General features: G+C 39.7%; 1 protein-coding gene across 1 annotated transcript in view; it reads right to left on the bottom strand.

Moving 5' to 3' along the window:
- Positions 1-16890, bottom strand: part of LOC139579118 (scrapie-responsive protein 1-like) — a 31621-nt gene extending 14731 nt beyond the window's left edge. The window contains exon 1 of the mRNA XM_071407408.1: positions 16692-16890. The gene's annotated coding sequence lies outside the window, so the exon portion shown is untranslated. The remainder of the gene's footprint in view (positions 1-16691) is intronic.
- Positions 16891-17986: the final 1096 nt, after the last annotated feature.

Here is a 17986-nt window from a genome sequence, read left to right as displayed (position 1 = left end):
CAATTATCTAGTAACAGCTCTGGTGGATATTCCTGCAGTCAGCATGCCAATTGCACACTTCCTCAAAACTTGAGACATCTGTGTCATTGTGTTGTGTGACAAAACGGCACATTTTAAAGTGGCCTTTTATTGTCCCCAGCACAAGGTACACCTGTGTAATGATCATGCTGCTTCTTGGTATGTTATACCTGTCAGGTTGATGGATTATCTTGGCAAAGGAGAAATGCCTACTAACAGGGATGTAAACAAATTTGTGCACAAAATTTGAGAGAAATAAGCTGTTTGTGCAGATGGATAACTTCTAGGATTTTTATTTCAGCTCATGAAACATGGGACCAAAGCTTTACATGTTGCGTTTTATATTTTTGTTCACTATACACCAAACATATCTACACACCCTGGTTATAAATCTCATATACGTTTGGTGAATCTAACTACAAAGCAGGTGATGCCATCACAAAAACACATTTGGTTAAAAAAGTACTTTCTTACCTCTTGCTTCTACATGAGGGTTGAGGACTAAACTGAGCATGTGCAGTGAGTCACATGATTCTAGCTTGTTCCTGATTGGAGATATTGAGTGTTACAACTATCCTGTGTTACAACCATCCCTGGTTTCCCATACTTATTGAGCTACTATAGGCCAGTCAAAATATAACATTTGTCTTAATAAACTATTCTTGACATCAACCCGTCTGATCCTCCAATGAAACAAGGCCCATCCATAGAAGAGCATGAAACACCCACTACAGTGCCAATTACATCATTAAGCGTCAACTGCAAAATGCCATCTGTTATTGAGTATGATATACTTTCAGAGCCCTGAAAGGCCATTTCTCAGTTTTCGGTAGCTGTATAACACAAAGTAAATACTGCTTGATTTGTTTAAAGTGGAAACTGCAATGGATGCATCTGCATCTGTTGTATTGTGTTTGTGTGACAAAACTGCACATTTTAAAGTGGCCTTTTATTGTCCCCAGCACAAGGTGCACCTGTGTAATGATCATGCTGTTTAATCAGCTTCTTGATATGCCACACCTGTTAGGTGGATGGATGATCTTGGCAAAGGAGAAATGCTCACAAACAGGGATGTAAACAGATTTGTGCACAACATTTGAGAGAAATAAGCTTATTGTGCATATAGAACATTTCAGAGACTTTTAATTTCAGCTCATGAAACATGGGACCAACACTTTACATGTTGCATTTATATTTTTGTTCAGTGTAAATGGTATTGATTGAGGCTACCGGTACTCTTCAAGTGATTGTTAGGGATATAGCACCATCTTGTGGTACATTTTCACACTGGCAACTTCACAGAGTTTGTCATAATCATTAGGGAAAAGTTGAATGCCTTTATTATGTTGTTACCTTCTATAATTATCTGTTATGCATGATTATGCATTATATGTTTAAGGGGTAATCTGCAGTTGCTACAGATGTAGGATCTTAATTTGATCATTATTTTGTTGTGAGCATATTCATGCACAGCAGGATTCTTTAAACTTGAGTTTTAAAACAGCTTCTAAAGTTAGTCATTTCCACTTAGAAATATCAGACTTGATTTGCCCTAAGAAAAATCTATCAACCCCAACAAAAATGTCTGTTAATTATAATCCACATAATTCACATTTCCTGTTGCTGCAGGATTACAGTATTTTCGTGCTGTAGCAAACTGGCTCAAATTGAGATCCTACACCTGTACATCCATTTGTGTATTTATAAATGAATGATACAGTTCCTTCAGAAAGTATTCCCACCCCTTGACTTTTTCAACATTTTGTTGTGTTACAGCCTGAATTTAAAATGGATTAAATTGAGATTTTTTTTGTCACTGATGTACGCACAATACACCATAATCTCAAAGTGGAATTATGTTTTTAGAAATGTTTACAAATTAATTAAAAAGGAAAAGCTGAAATGTCTTGAGTCAATAAGTATTCAACCCTTTTGTTATGGCAAGCCTAAATTAGTTCAGGAGTTAAACTATGCTTAACAAGTCACACAATAAGTTGCATGGACTCGCTCTGTGTGCAATAATAGTGTTTAACATGACTTTTAAATGACTACCTCATCTCTGTACCCCACACATACAATTATCTGTAAGGCCCCTTAGTCAAGCAGTGAATGTTAAGCACAGATTCAACCACAAAGACCAGGGAGGTTTTCCAATGGTTTGCAAAGAAGGGCACTTATTGGTAGATGGGTAAAACAAATAAGCAGACATTGAATATCCCTTTGAACATTGGGCAGTTATGAATTACACTTTAGATGGTGTATCAATACACCCAGTCACTAAAAAGATTCAGGCGTCATTCCTAACTCAGTTGCCGGAGAGGAAAGAAACGGCTCAAGGATTTCGCCATGAGGCCAATGGTGACTTTAAAACAGTTACAGAGTTTAATGGCTGTGATAGGAGAAACGGATCAACAACATTGTAGTTACTCCACAATACTAACCTAAATGCTAAAGGACAGTGAAAATAAGGAAGCCTGTACATTATAAAAATATTCCAAAACATGCATCTGGTTTGCAATAAGCCACTAAAGTAATACTGTGAAAAAATGTGGCAAAGAAATGTTACTTTTGTCCTGAACACAACACATCACTGAGTACCGCTCTTCAAATTTTCAAGCATGGTGGTGGCTGCATCATGTTATTATTATTGCACACAGCTGTCAAATGTGATGCTAACATGTATTGACTCAGGAGGTTGAATACTTAGCTAATCAAGATAAATTACTTTTATTTTCCATACATTTTTTAAACAAATGCTACAGTATTTTGTGTAGGTCGTTGACAAAAAAATTAAACAAAAAATTGAATTTGAAACCCACTTTGTAACACAACAAAATGTTTAAAAAGTCAAGGGGTGTGTGAATACCCATTGCCCATTGATTCTTGAAGAATATAACATATAAATGCCTCATAAGCTTAGTTCAACTGTCGTACCCCATCAGAGCCAAAATATAAACTTGTTTTACTCCAATGTTTGTAAATATTGCAAATGTAAACAAACAAACCAAATAAAATTGTATTGGTTTACACACATTTAGCTACAAAACATGCTTAAAACTATTTTGATATCTTGGGTGGTCAGTCCTTGCATCCATTGCACTATCTATGCATTTTAGAGTGGTTACATTTCTCCACGCCCTTCCCTCAGCTTTTAACCAAAACAGAGGCGGGGTGTCCACTTTGTAATTGTTGCAACTGAAGACTGTCCCTTTAACTCACAAATTAATTTATCAAACAATATGTTGCCTACATATTCGAGTTGATTATTAAGGACAGAATGGTGATATGCTGGTCTTGCCGCCATCTCCATGGTTCCATAGTCTTCAGTTAGACTGTTTCTCTTCTGACTGGTTGGTTGGTTGGCTGTAGTGTAGAGGGCGAGAGGGCGAGAGGGGAAAATAAGAAATGCAAGATCATTGTTGTTTTGTCTATGGGAAATGTGATTTATTGATAGGTTTTGAAAAAACATTCAGACCTTGGGAAAAGTGCTATACAATGTAATCCATCAGAGATGACAAGCTCATATTTGTACTGCCAGTGCCACAAGCTCCAATAGGTTCGTGTGTATTGAAGACATGTCTTAACCACAAGAGGTCAGTGTTTAGCTGCATTTGCGTACACCTCATCCGGCATAAAAAAAGTCTGAAAAACTCCACAGCCCTTTGTGGAGAAGGAAATTACACCCCACGTTTGTGGTTAAAATAAATGTTATTCCAAAAAGAATCATTTCCCCTATCCACAAGTGTTCCCTGTGGAGTCAGACAATATGGCTGCAACTTACATTACATTTTCTATAGGCGTCAATGTAACTTTTACCGCAGGCTTGTCTGTTATCAAGGCCCACAGCCTGTATATGCACGTCTCCAAGATTTCACCCTCGGGTTTCTAAATATGCTTTACGTTATTCAGGGCCTAAGCAGTCGCATATCACATTGCCTTATATTACAAGTTCCGTCAAGTGAGCCTGCCCTTGAAATGAGACCATTCACATTTCCTTATACTTACAATAAGCAGAGGAAATAGAGGTCTTGAACAGTAACAGAGAATGAGAGAGTCTTCCCAGAGGCTGTAGTGAATTTGATTTGTGTTCCACTCTAATCCTAAATTCGAAGGACTTTGACAGTTGTATCGTTGTGGTTTTCTTGGAAAATGTCATCTCTTTCCTGACTTTTGTTTCGTTTTGTTTCAATCTGTTTTATTGAGTTTTGAACAGCCAACGCCAGGAAAACCGTGTAAATCATATTGGAAAAGCTCAACATAGTGTGGTTTATTTTTTCTATAGACCAGAATTTTGAATTATGCTTCTACATTTCAGAGTAAAATCACTGTATAAATAAATACAGAATCAATACATTTTAATTTACACAAAACATAATTGACGGAAAATGCAGTTGATTATGATGATTTCCTACATGTTGCATTGCGTGTGTAAACTAGTTTATACATCAGCAATCTATGGCAATGTATATTTATGAATTATGACAGGGGCACTCTGGTTTCCATAGTGACAGCAAACACAGGAGTGGACTCATTGCTCTTAAATTTCATAGAGCAGTAATTTCATTTACAACTGTAGCCAAACACAGCTGTAGGATTTGGGTGTCCTTGAAAGTAGTAGCAAATCTTTGTTGACGCTATACGACACCCGGCTGGGTGTGTATCGTGTGTTGGTTGATTTATGTGGATATCAACACCCAAAGTACTACATTATGACTAAGTCATATTGCAATATGAGACCAAGATATGAGCAGTCCGCTCTCTCTCATTGGTCAGTTTACCACTCAGAAACACGTTAAAACGAACACAACAGGCAGTAGGAGTACACTTAGTTGAAATAGAGGAGCTGCTATTCGACATGGCGATCTAAAGTTGTCTTCCCAGGAGCACATTTGCTATCAGCACGTTGGAGTCAATGTCATAAAAACTATCCCCGGTTTATTACAGCTGCTATAATAGGACTGCTGAAGGGAGGGAGAGTCTCGCAAACTTATCGGTTCAAATACTATTTGAAATCATTTTTTTTTAAACTACCTGTGATTTATTGAGCTTGCCTGTTGCAACAAAACCAACAGAAAAGCCCCAAACGTGCAAACCCAGCCCACCTGGCTCTTAGGCTTAAGCAAACGCTCAAAGTATTGAAAGATTTCTCATATATGTGAACCCAGGTATGGTCCCGTCCCATTTGAGCAGAGCTGACATGGAGCCCCTAGCTCCAGCGATAGTGTAATCTAGTGGTGTAACCCAAGAACCTGTTGCTGGTGGTCTGGCAAGAGGCTTCATGGCTGCAACAGTCAGAAGAGAGGAGATTCCCTTTACAAGCAGGGCTTAGCTGTAAACTTCCTCTCATTATGAGGCTGTGAGTGTATTTAGATGTGAGAGCAAAGGCTACTGTAGCTAACATGGAGAGAGAGAGAGGGAGAGAAAGAGAGAGAGAGAGTGTGTGCGTGCATGCATGGGTGTGTGTGTGTGTGTAATACCAGCTCTATAGAATACTGTATAATGTATTTTTCTGTTATTGATTTGTGAAAAGGAAGTGTACCTAGAAGGCCGATGTCAGACACGAGAGGGGGTTCTAGCAGAGCAGACACATCAAATCAAAAATGGAAGTAGAGCAGAGTTACCCTCAACAGAAAAGTGTTTAATCTTTTAAAACAAGTTGTCCCAACATTAGTGTTTTCACATGCAGACTCCCCTCTAACTCTCCCTTTTAAATGCACTCAGAACTGAGAGCCAGAGAGAGAGAGAGAGAGACAGAGAGCTGGCCAGTAACCAGGCCAGTGCTGCTGATAAATTGTCAGGAATCTTAAAACACTGGTTATCAGCTGTCTGGGAGGGGATGGGGGTGGGATAGGTTTAGATGTGTCTGTGTGGGGGTTGAGCACTGGCTGGTCTATGGGATGGAGTAGTAGTAGACCTGGTGTGGGTGTGTGTGAGTGGGGGGTGGGGGGTGGAGGTCTAGTCTGTATGTTTATGACTTCATGCCACTGCACCGAAACAAGGTGCCTTTATTTTGGCTACCATGGCTATGCCCCCAGTGGATGACAATGCCCCCATCCACAAGAAACGAATGGTCACTGAATGGTTTGATGAGCAAAAAAACGATGTAAACCATATCCCATGGCCATCTCAGTACCCAGATCTCAACACAATTGAACACTTGTGGGAGATTCTGCAGTGGGGCCTGAGACAGTGTTTTCCACCACCATCAACAAAACACATACTTATGGAATTTACCTTGGAAGAATGATTTCGCACTCAGAAACACGCAGAAACTTGTAGAATCTATGCCACGGTGCAATAGATTATGATACTTTATGTTGGTGTTACCTTTATTTTGGATGTTAACGTCACCTGTATTTTAGCAATGTCCTGCATGGAGTAACCTGATGAACCGCTCTGTACTTTCAGAGGGGCTGGGTTAAATGCGGCAGACACATTTCAGTTGAATGCATTCAGTTGTACAACTGACTAAGTATCCACCTTTCCTTTCCTTTTGGGGCAATTGTTTGATTAGTCCTAGTACAACCTATTATAGCCTATGTGTGACTAGTGCATAACGCATCAACTACACGTAGGTGTAAAATTGGCACTAATTGTAGGGAGCTTCATGACTTCATGAGCTCGGGAGACTAAATAGCCTAAGAACTTGTACACAAGGGGGATACTAATTATGTATTTTTGGTATGACATTTGGTCATCGAATTATGAAATACGGCGTTGCAGGCAGACACAATAAAATGTGTTATGTTCATGTCTGACAGTATGAGGCTATGGCGACCACCGGTCAACTACTTGGTATTCTTTCCCCCCTCTTCCTCTCCCGGCAGCGTAAAAATGGCCCTTCTTTTTACCCAAAGGGCGCCAAAAGTGTGTGGTCAGGGTTTATGTTAGCTGCAAACATGATCAAAACCATTCTGCAGCAAGTAATGAAAGCAGTGGGGTGTTGTGGAAGTGTAAGGGCACCTGGAATTTGGGCCACCCGGGAGAGACTTCAGGTTCTCAGCCCTACGGACAAGACGACCAATAAACAAGGGGCCACTCCGTTGCAGATCAATCTGCCACCCACTCATTAAATCAATACGCTACGTAGTCTATGCGCGCTTAAAAGAAAACCTTTTGGAAAGAAGTGGTGAGTTGCATGTAGGAAGGAGTTAGCTAGCGAAATCATAAATGTTGCGAATTTCTGTTGTCCGTCAGATTACAGTAGACTATAGCTCATAACTTAAACTCAATTGTAAAAATAAAATAAGATGTTTGATTTAAAAGTTGGAACTTTGTCTCCAAAAATGATTAGTCTACATCCCTGTCCCCAAATAAAAACCTAAAACCATAACCATTGTCAACCTAATTCATAATATACATATGGTTCATTTCATGGAGGATATTAGATCTAATTAGAAATAATATATAGGCCTAACCATACCGCATATTGCCTATCAAAAAAAGTGCGCTACCGATACTCACAATGATTCCAAATGAAATGTTTTTTTAAGCCCATAATTTCCATGTAGTTGATTAGCCTATAGATTTAGTCCTACGTGAACTATAGCCTCGTCGAAATGAGAGAATTCAGGCTAATAAATTATGCCTTGAAACACACTCAAGTTTGATCATTTCTAACGAAAGATCTGCCAAATTTAAGTGAGGATGCACCAAACATGTAGCTAAGCTCGTTTATTCATTCAATTATGTATTTATTCATCTATTATTCATGTATATAAAAACATTTGCATTTTCTATTTGTTAAAATGGTAGGCCTACTGTTGCAATCTGGGCATGTAATATAAATACCTGTATTAATCATGTCAACACATAATACAGTATCTCCTTTCAACTTTATAAATATTGTAATGAATTGTATAATTACATGGCATTATCCATATTATTATCAGTTCAACTTGTACTTTATTCAATTTAGAAAGAAAATCTTTTTGTGTCAAGCAGCACGCTAGGGTACTATAGCATAGGCCTAATTTCAAGGAAGCCAATTGCCAGGAAACCTATCGATGAACAATCACGGCATGCACAGACCATGACATCTTAACTTGTTTCAAATGAGAGGAAATGTGGAAATTAAATTAATCAGTAGCACTTATAAATCAAATGACAACATGGACAGAAAGACTACTCAGAAAGGACCAGGGCCAAGTCATTGGACAGCTAGATCGCTCAAGATTGACTTCGAAATTGGACGTCTGTCCATGTCTTGAGGATGTTGGGAAATGCCTTCAAACCCAGCCACTAGGGGCAACTGTGAGCGCTATTACCATCAAGTACTAGAGGTAATCCCATGACTCTGGATCCGAAGGTAGCGTGTTCAATCCCCGTGGAAGACACACACTTTTGTTTTAATCCTATCCCAAACCTGAACACTTAACTTCGAAATTTGATGTTTGGAGCCACTTCAATATTTGACGTTTGGATAAATGTAGATTAACGTCAGAATCTGAAGTCAAAATTGGTTAAACCGTGAGGGTTAAACCGTGAGATCTTGTTGCAGCCCAGCATTTTGGAACAATTCCTCAAATTCTCCATCTCTTCAAACTTTGAGATCATTAATTAACTAGACAGGTTAAAATGGACACCTACTCTGCTGGGTTTCCACACATGTTTGAACAGCACTGTGGCCAAGCAAAGCTGAAGTGCTGTACTACACCAGATGATTATCTCATGTATCATAAGGGAAAGTAAGTGTAGTCTGGTGCTGAGGCAGCTGGCTCCGGGAAACATACTCACAAAAAAATAGCCTCTGTCCCATTGGCCAGCTTGGCAGCAGCCTCTGTGTCATTGGCCGGCCCGAGAGACCCGAGTGGATTTTCCAGCTCTGTGATTTGATGAAAGGGAAACCTGATACTCATGAGACCAGTGATTGGCCGAGCCATAGAGAACTTTCACAGCCCTCTTTTGATCTGAGTAAAAAGAGAACAATATCTACGGTGAGGCATTATACAGGCTTAACCTGTGTGGTTTGGACTTCACTACTGCACTGGCGTCAAATGCCTGGTAGCTGAGGGATTACGGTCGGGGTTATAGGTTATACAGGGCCTTCAGACAGTATTCACACCACTTGACTTTTTCCACACTTTGTTGTGTTAGAGCCTGAATTTAAAATGGATTAAATTGAGAATTTTTTTGTCACTGACCTACAAACGATATCCCATAATGTCAAAGTGTAAGGATGTTTTGTAACATTTTAAATCTGAAATGTATTTGGCAAGCCTAAATAAGTTCAGGAATAAACATTTGCTTAACAAGTCACGTAATAAGTCACATGGACTCTCTCTGTGTGCAATAATAGCATTGAACATGATTTTTGAATGACTTCCTCATCTCTGTACCGCACACATACAGATATAGTGCCTTGAGAAAGTATTCATACCCCTTGACTTATTCATCATTTTGTTGTCTTACAGCCTGAATTGAAAATGGGTTAAAAAAAAAATCCTCTCACCCATCTGTGCACAAGACCCCACAATGACAAAGTGAATACATGTTTTTAGAAATGTTTGCAAATTTATTGAAAATGGAACACAGAAATATCTCATGTAGGTATTCACACCTCTGAGTCAATACCTGTTAGAATCACATTTGGCAGTGATTACAGCTGAGTCTTTCTGGGTAAGTCTCTGAGAGCTTTGCACACCTGGATTGTACAACATTTGCACATTATTACTTTTTAATTCTTCAAGCTCTGTCAAGTTGGTTGTTGATAATTTCCAGACAGACATTTTCAAGTCTTGCCATAGATTTTCAAGCCGATTTAAGCAACTAGGCCACTCAGGAACATTCAATCTCATCTTGGTAAGCAACTCCAGTGTATATTTGGCTTTATGTTTTAGGCTATTGTCCTGCTGAAAGGTGAATTTGTCTCCCGGTGTTTGCTTGACAGCAGACTGAACCAGGTTTTCCTCTTGGATTTTGCCTGTGCTTAGCTCCATTCTGTTCATTTTTTATCCTGTAAAACTTCCCAGTCCTTAATGATTACAAGCATACCCATGACATGATGAAGCCACCACTATACTTGACAATATGGAGAGTGGTACTCAGTAAAGTGTTGTATTGGATTTGCCTCAGACATAACACTTGGTATTCAGGACAATAAGTGAATTGCTTTGCATGTTTAGGAATATTTTTGTTCCGTACAGGCTTCCTTCTTTTCACGCTGTCAATTAGGTTAGTATTATGGAGGACCTACAATGTTGTAAATGAATCTGTGTTTGAAATTCACTGCTCGACTGAGGGACCTTACAGAAAATTGTATGTGTGGGGTACAGAGATGAGGCAGTCATGAAAAAATCATGTTAAACACTGCTATTGCACACAGAGTGAGTCCATGCAACTTATTATGTGTCTTCTTTAGTCCAATAAATGTATTTATTCTTGCCATAACAAAGGGGTTGAATACTTATTGACTCAAGACATTTCGGCTTTTAATTTTTAATGAATTAGTAAAAAATGATTGAAACATAATTCCACATTGACATTATGGGGTATTGTGTGTAGGCCAGTGACAAAAATTGATTGATACATTTTAAATTCAGGCTGAAAAAGTCAAGGGGTGTGAATAGTTTCTGAAGGCACTGTAATTGTAAGGTCCCTCTGTCAAGCAGTGAATTTCAAACACAGATTCAACCACAAAGACCAGGGAGGTTTTCTAATGCTTCGCAAAGAAGGGCACCTATTGGTAGATGGGTAAAAAAAAAAGCAGACATTGAATATCCCTCTGAGCATGGTTCCTAACTCAGTTGCCGGAGAGGAATGAAAACGTTCAGGGATTTCACCACGATGCTAATGGTAACTTTAAAACAGTTACAGAGTTTAATGGCTGTGATAGGAGAAAACTGAGGATGAGTCAACAACATTGTAGTTACTCCACAATAGTAAGCTAAATGACAGAGTGAAAATAATTAATAAAAAGTGTTTGTTTGGGGCAAATCCAACACAACACATTACTGAGTACCACTCCCCATATTGTCAAGCATAGTGGTGGCTGCATCATGTTATGAGTATGCTTGTAATCGTTCAGGACTGGGGATAAAAAAGAAACAGAATGGAGCTAAGCGCAGATAAAATCCTAGAGGAAAACCTGGATCAGTCTGCTTTCCACCAAACACTGGGAGATTGAATGCACATTTCAGCAGGACAATAACCTAAAACACAAGGCCAAATCTGCACTGGAGTTGCTTACCAAGAAGACAATGAATGTTCCTGAGTGGCTGAATTACAGTATTGACTTAAACTTAAGACTTGAAAATGTTTGTCTAGCAATGATCAACAACCAACTTGACAGAGCTTGAAGAATTTTGAAAAGAATAATGGGCAAATATTGTACAATCCAGGTGTGCAAAGCTCTTAGAGACTTACACAGAAAGACTCACAGCTGTAATCGCTGCCAAATGTGATTCTAACATGTATTGACTCAGAGGTGTGAATAGTTATGTAAATTAGATATATCTGCATTTAATTTTCAAAAATATGCCAAAAATATGTAAACATGTTTTAACTTTGTCATTTTGGGGTATTGTGTGTAGATGGGTGAGACAAAACATAAATGTAATACATTTTGAATTCAGGATGTAACACAACAAAATGTGGAATAAGTCAAGGGGTATGAATAATTTCTGATGGCACTGTATATGTGGATATCAGAGTTCAAGGTTCAGGGGCGGTGGATGGATGAATCAGTGGGAAAAATGGCCATTATCTTCCTGTCTGATATATGACAGGTCCCTATGTGCTTGTGATGGCTGATGGGAGTGCTCTGGGACTGGGAGAGTCAAAATAACACGGTGACGTCGTCATCAGCCCAATTAAAACAAGGAAGCATTCATTGGGCCGCATGGTCATTAATCAACCCGGGCCGTTGCCTGTTGACACATAGTGGGTGTTGGATGTGTGCGTTTGTGTACTCTCACCTCGAAAGCAGTTGTTTGGTTTCTCACTGGATCTGGACTGACGTGCACAGAAAATAAAGGGTACTCATAGATCCAACTTAGTGCCCGTTCAATATGGCAGATTGCATATGGGTCCACCGGCTCTGCACCAGTTAGGGGGAATGCGGTGAACCCTTTCGGAAAGCTTAGCAACACATGTGGAGGGAGGGAGGGAGGTTGAGAGAGAGAGAGGGAGATGGCGTGAGAGGGGGTAGAATGTGGATGGTTGTCATCGCTGTGGTTTAACGCAGGCTAGACACAGACTTCTCCAGAAACTCTCCAGTACTGCCCATGATGGATGACAGAGGAACCTGGCCCCGGATGCACCGTCCTCTTTTCTCCTCACAGGGCCCTAACTGACTGACTGACGGGGGGGCTGGAGGGCCCCATCCAGGGGTTATACCATCACCATCACAACACCACTCCACTCTGACCTGATGCTCATTAATGATCCAGGAGAGAGACAAAGAGAAAATGAGAAAGTGTGTGTGCACGTGCACCCGCTTTCTCACGTGAATTCGTGGGAGGCACAGCCTATGGTCCCACGCTGTGTCCTATGAAAACAATGTAATATTGCTGATGTTTTGGGAGACAATCTGGTGTGTAGCAACACCAAAGTGTAGCCATTCAGGTCAGATATGGTACAGAACAATGGTGTTAGATTACAGAGATCTCATTTTCCATGTCTTTAAGAGGACACAGCATGGCCTCTGTTGATATAAGCTTAAAGATCTTTGTTAGGCGGTGAACAAAATCAGTTGATTGACCTTACATTTTAATGTCTGGCATGGCAAAATGTCACGTGGGCCCCTAAAAAATAACCTATATTGATATGCAGAATTTTGGTCCTGAAAATAAATGTTATCAGTCAGGAAACTGTTCTGCATTTTGAATTCAATGTTTAGACTTTATGCCCCTGATCATAACACTTAGAGAGAAAGATAGGGGACATCTTTCGTTTTTTGCTGAATTCCCTTTCCTAATCTTCAGAGGAAGGTGGCACAGGGTGTAAATATTTATTGTATTGCGTCACAGGCTGGAAACACGCTGTGACCAACACAGCGTGATGCCGTCATCTCGACCTAGTTATCCCGGCCACTTCCACCGGACAGATAAGGAAATAGCTGAACTCGCTCCCGGTCAGAAACGCACTGACATACCATGCATGGGAACTGGTCACAGAGGGTCAGTGTATGATGGACGATAACATGCTCTATCACATTTTCAACTGGTCAAACCGATGAGGCCTTTGTCTGCATTCGATAGTGATGGCTGCAAGATTCATATTGACAAAATGAGAAGTTGTATTGATTGCCATCAATTGCCGAGGCTACTCAGAAAGAGTTCGGGTTTTTGTACGTGTTCATTTTTAACCCCCAGGCGCGTTAGTTGTCAGCCAAATACGGACTTGAATGATTTGTTCTCTGTTGTTGGCGAAACCCTGCAGCGACATCTGCGTTGCTGCAGCTGCGTCGGAAGATATGTATGCTTAGAGTAATCGAACCATCTTTAAGAAGTCAATGAACCTCGTCCGAATAGGGATGACATCATATCCTCTTGGGGTAGCCAAATAATCTAGGTGTCTTTTGACCGCTGCTTCGCCATCACTCATACAGCAAGCAAGAGAAAATCCCCTTCAGTCCCTGGACACAACACGAAGAGCAATAGACCTGAAAAGCATTTGCAATATGATGTATTATCTCGTGCATGTTGCATGTCATTTAACAGGATTTTGCAAATGCAATCATAGTCCTTTAGCTACAGATAGGTTTAGACTTATACATTTTGTCTGCTTAATTTAAAAACGGAGCCATGCTAGTGGTACAAATGCTGCCTGCCTTATAATGTCACATAAAAAAATGCAAATAAGCATGAATCGCGTCAACAATGTTTATATTTGAAATCTAGTTTCCGTTTTCCATTTTAGTCTTAATTTTAGAACGATATCTATAAAAGCATTAACCGAAGAACATCTTTGCCATGTTTATTGTTTTATTTTAATTGCTTGAAAGACTCACATATGGGGATCAAGTGGCAATAATCTTAACAGTTAGTAGGCTGTAGTCCTACGAACGAGTCCCTGTCTCTCTTATCAATGGTGTGTCTAAAGCGCCGTCTTTACAACGTTATGCTATTAATTGGTTTGTGTTCAAAATATGTTTAACATTGGGAATGGTGTAGGCTATATCATTCTAATGTAGGCTGGATTTGTATCTCTTTCTTGAAGTACAATGATGGGAAATGCATGGACATTGATTTGTAGGGTTGTTATGGACGATAACATGTAGAGTTCAATAACTTGGGCCTATGAGTATTTCGGTCTATGAGCGTTTTAGGTATTCAATTGTTGATGTGTGTTGTCACATCGAAATGACAATATTTTTGGGGTGGTTTCAAAGTACTTCCAAAGTAGCCTTCAACACCACATTTTGGACAATAATGCATGCAAGCTGCATTCAATGGCGCGATAAAGCAAATAAAGCCACTGATTTGCAGGGTAGTCTACAAAGCCTGGAATACAGTGATTTGTTAAATCATTTTGTCCTATATTAACGGATTAACCTGAACGAATAATATTTAACGGTTAGCCTATAGTTAGGGTAATTTGTGCAAATTAGCAGCTATGATATCGATTTGATGAAGGCTGTATGCGCCTCCCATTCCATATGGGCCTGAATTTATATTCCAGCCAAGTTGACCAGACATTCACCGCCGCAGTGCTTGGTTAGGCCTATCGAACAGCTTTCGGGCACTGTCTATTCCTTTCTTTAATTGGTTAGTTTAAAAGGTTAATACTGTGCGTAACTCGTGTCTGTGATGTCCCTGGTCTGTTTATTTCCAAGTGAAGAAATATTACACTACTACCGCGGCGGTTCATCATGCCGCGGCGACGCGCCTTCCACTTAAATAAATGGCATACAATGTCTCGAATCTGGCCAAGGTCAGTTAGTGTCAATCCACAGCGTTTAGCTAACAAAACATAACTATTATGGCTAATAGACGGTATCCAGTCTTATTTATTTGGACACCAATTATTTACAAACACAACTGGGAACATTGAATTAGACCTAAGTCTGAAATGTAGTCATTTTAAAACGAAGACACAGTGCTCCAGATAATTTTGAAGCACTAATGCAACGCATATCGCCATAGCCTATACGAAAGACAAACACGAGCACATTGTTTTAAATGACATCAACTTTAGCATAGCCTAACAAACTTTACGCAAAGCAACCTTTCTAAAATGCATCATTGAGCGCAGGCACACACGCACGCACACACGCACACACACACACACACACCTTGATATGATAGGGCCTACATTACTCAATCACTGTGAACAGTCAATCGTGAATAAGTCGTTTTACAAGCAGAGAGGTTGGGTAGATTTAAATTTCAAACTCTCTCAATCCATGCAAATATATATGTTCCCTCACTGAATCTTATTCGTAGTACTAGGCCTAGACTATATATTTGTTTAAATGTAGGCTAATATATTGCACTGTAGCCTATTGTGAAACACATAATACGTGCTACCTACATTTTTAAAAGGTTGCGGGTAGGGTTATGTATTGTTTGAAGGTGTATTTTGTTAAATCCACAAGGCCAGAATAACGATGTAAACGCAGCCATTTTCCGGTCAATGTTTTTGCGTGTAGCATTCCCAACTGGATTTATGGTCTCTATTAACGGTTTTAAATGTTTATCACCGACAAAACAGAACAGTCGCCTCCTGCTCGCCGGGATGAATGGAGTGTTAGCCGAGTCCCCTACAATGACACGCATGCCCCCAGCCACTTGGGAGGTCTGCCTCTCGTCCTCTCTTCTCACTTGATCTCATAGTGCCGCGCGCCACAGGCGAATAGAGGATGCCGTATTAGTCAGGGTGTTTCAGAACAATATTTTAGGCTAGTCATTTGCCTAATACACATTCTGTATATGGCAATGGGTGTAGCATATCGTATATATAAAGAGAACCCATGTGAAAACAGACATTTGTAATATTTCTACCCTACATTGCACATCATTTAGATTACCCCTCTTCAATTATATTTTTTATTTCATTGTCTATAGACTTTTCAACTGTAAAAACAATAACACGTTCTATTTGCACTTCCGCTCCGCCTCAAGAATACGTTAAAAAGGTCTATAGTAGTCTATTGAATGCCAACGTTGTTCATTTTGTGTAAGTCGAAAAATCTGCACCATCAACATATAGCCTATAGCTAGCACACCCACATGGGCCTGTGTTACTGCATGCATTTCAGTAACCATACGTTTCTGAGTTGTCTTTTGAACATGTATTATAATCATCACGCATATAATGATAATGACAATGCATTGTTATTATTCTGATTATTATTCTGATTATTCGGGTTATTATTATGATGGTGATTATTATAAGGCTATTTGTATTACAGTGTTATAACGTGTCGAAGTGGTACTCCAGTGTAGCCTACTTATCATTATAATAACCAGTAACAGAGCGGCTTACCACGAGCAAATAAGCGCACAACGCTCCACATGGTAGCCTATGGCAATAACTATGGAGTTACATCGTCGTAGTCAACTTTGACTGACTTCCATCAACACCGTTACTGAAAACTGTGCATCACATGTAGGCAAGACAGGAAATAGCCTCGATAACAAAAATAAAAGGTAAATATCACAATTAATTCAAGTGTCCCTTGAAATTTATTCAAAACAAATGATGAAATCCGCGTAGTTTAGGCTACTTACCATGGATTAGAGAAGGTTCGTTATATCCACGACCTCTAATAGGAAGAAATACCATCAGTGTTCCAACCGCCCGTGTCGATTCCCCATCCCCTGATAATGGCCTCGGCTATACAGAGACCCCGAGCGGTTCCTTTCATGCCGAGCACTCAGGGCTTTTCGACAAGACAACCAGCCTCTGTCCTGGGAGCTGGCGCAACGACCTGTGCCTGGAGAAGGTTTTTGAGGACGGTTTGGATGGAGAGGGAGTTTTTTTGTGAGAAACTCAATCTCACATACAGTAGCAGGCCCCATCTGGGAACTGTCACAACTGACAGCAACACAGGGCACAGGCCTGATCTTCCGCACAACATTGCGCGTAAAAGTAGGCATATAAGAGGTTTTGCATGAAGGTCGATTGTTGTCAGGTCCGTTATCTGTTTTTGGGGATATATTTGACGTATTATTCCCAATGGTTGGAGATGGCACACAGATAAGCGTCGCGGAATATTCTGGTCACACAAGTCCAGAGATGCTCCTGGACTCGAGCTGATTTCACGATCTCTAAAAAGTTTGCATCATCTTTATGCGCGGCAAACTTGAAGCAAAAACAACCATTCTGCAATGTTGTTTCACACTGAAGGATGCAAATATTTTTTGTTTGTTCATTAGTTGTTGCATATAGGCCATGATTTTACTCATCCTTCATTGAATTATAATGGTGAATAAAGTAATTATCTTGACCTAGTAATATTTTCACTTGCAGCCTAGACATATATCCTTCATCTTGCCTAAATTTGATATATTTATATAACAGCGATGCATTGTTGAAAGTCCATTTGTAGTGCCAGTTGATGCTTTTGAAAACACCCGTGTTCATGAGACATGAACATGATTTCATCTAACTCCCCACTGGGGAAAAACTGTTTGAATCCACGTTATTTGTAATTTCAACAAAAAAATTTTTTTGATGAAGTTGAATCCCGTGGAAAACTGATTGGAAATGAAAAAATTAATCAACACCAGGGATTTTCGTCTTTTTTTCACCCAACTTTTAACCTAAATGACCTGGTGACATTTTAAGTTGATTTCACGTTGAATTCACGTTAATTAACAACTCAAACAGATGTAAATCAAAGCTAGACGTTGAACAGATGTCTGTGCCCAGTGAGTTGTATTGTCGGAAATGCTCTTATGTGTTGTGCTGGCATAGTATTCAACTTCTTTGTTCAGTATATTCTGTTGGTCTTAATGTGTTTTTTAAATGATCAATAAACATGTGGCCATATTTTTTTTTAGTTGTGCCCAAATTCTAGCTG

This window comes from Salvelinus alpinus, chromosome 6 (assembly GCF_045679555.1).
Source record: "Salvelinus alpinus chromosome 6, SLU_Salpinus.1, whole genome shotgun sequence".
Taxonomy (NCBI): Eukaryota; Metazoa; Chordata; class Actinopteri; order Salmoniformes; family Salmonidae; genus Salvelinus; species Salvelinus alpinus.
This window is presented reverse-complemented; position numbering and strand designations above follow the sequence as displayed.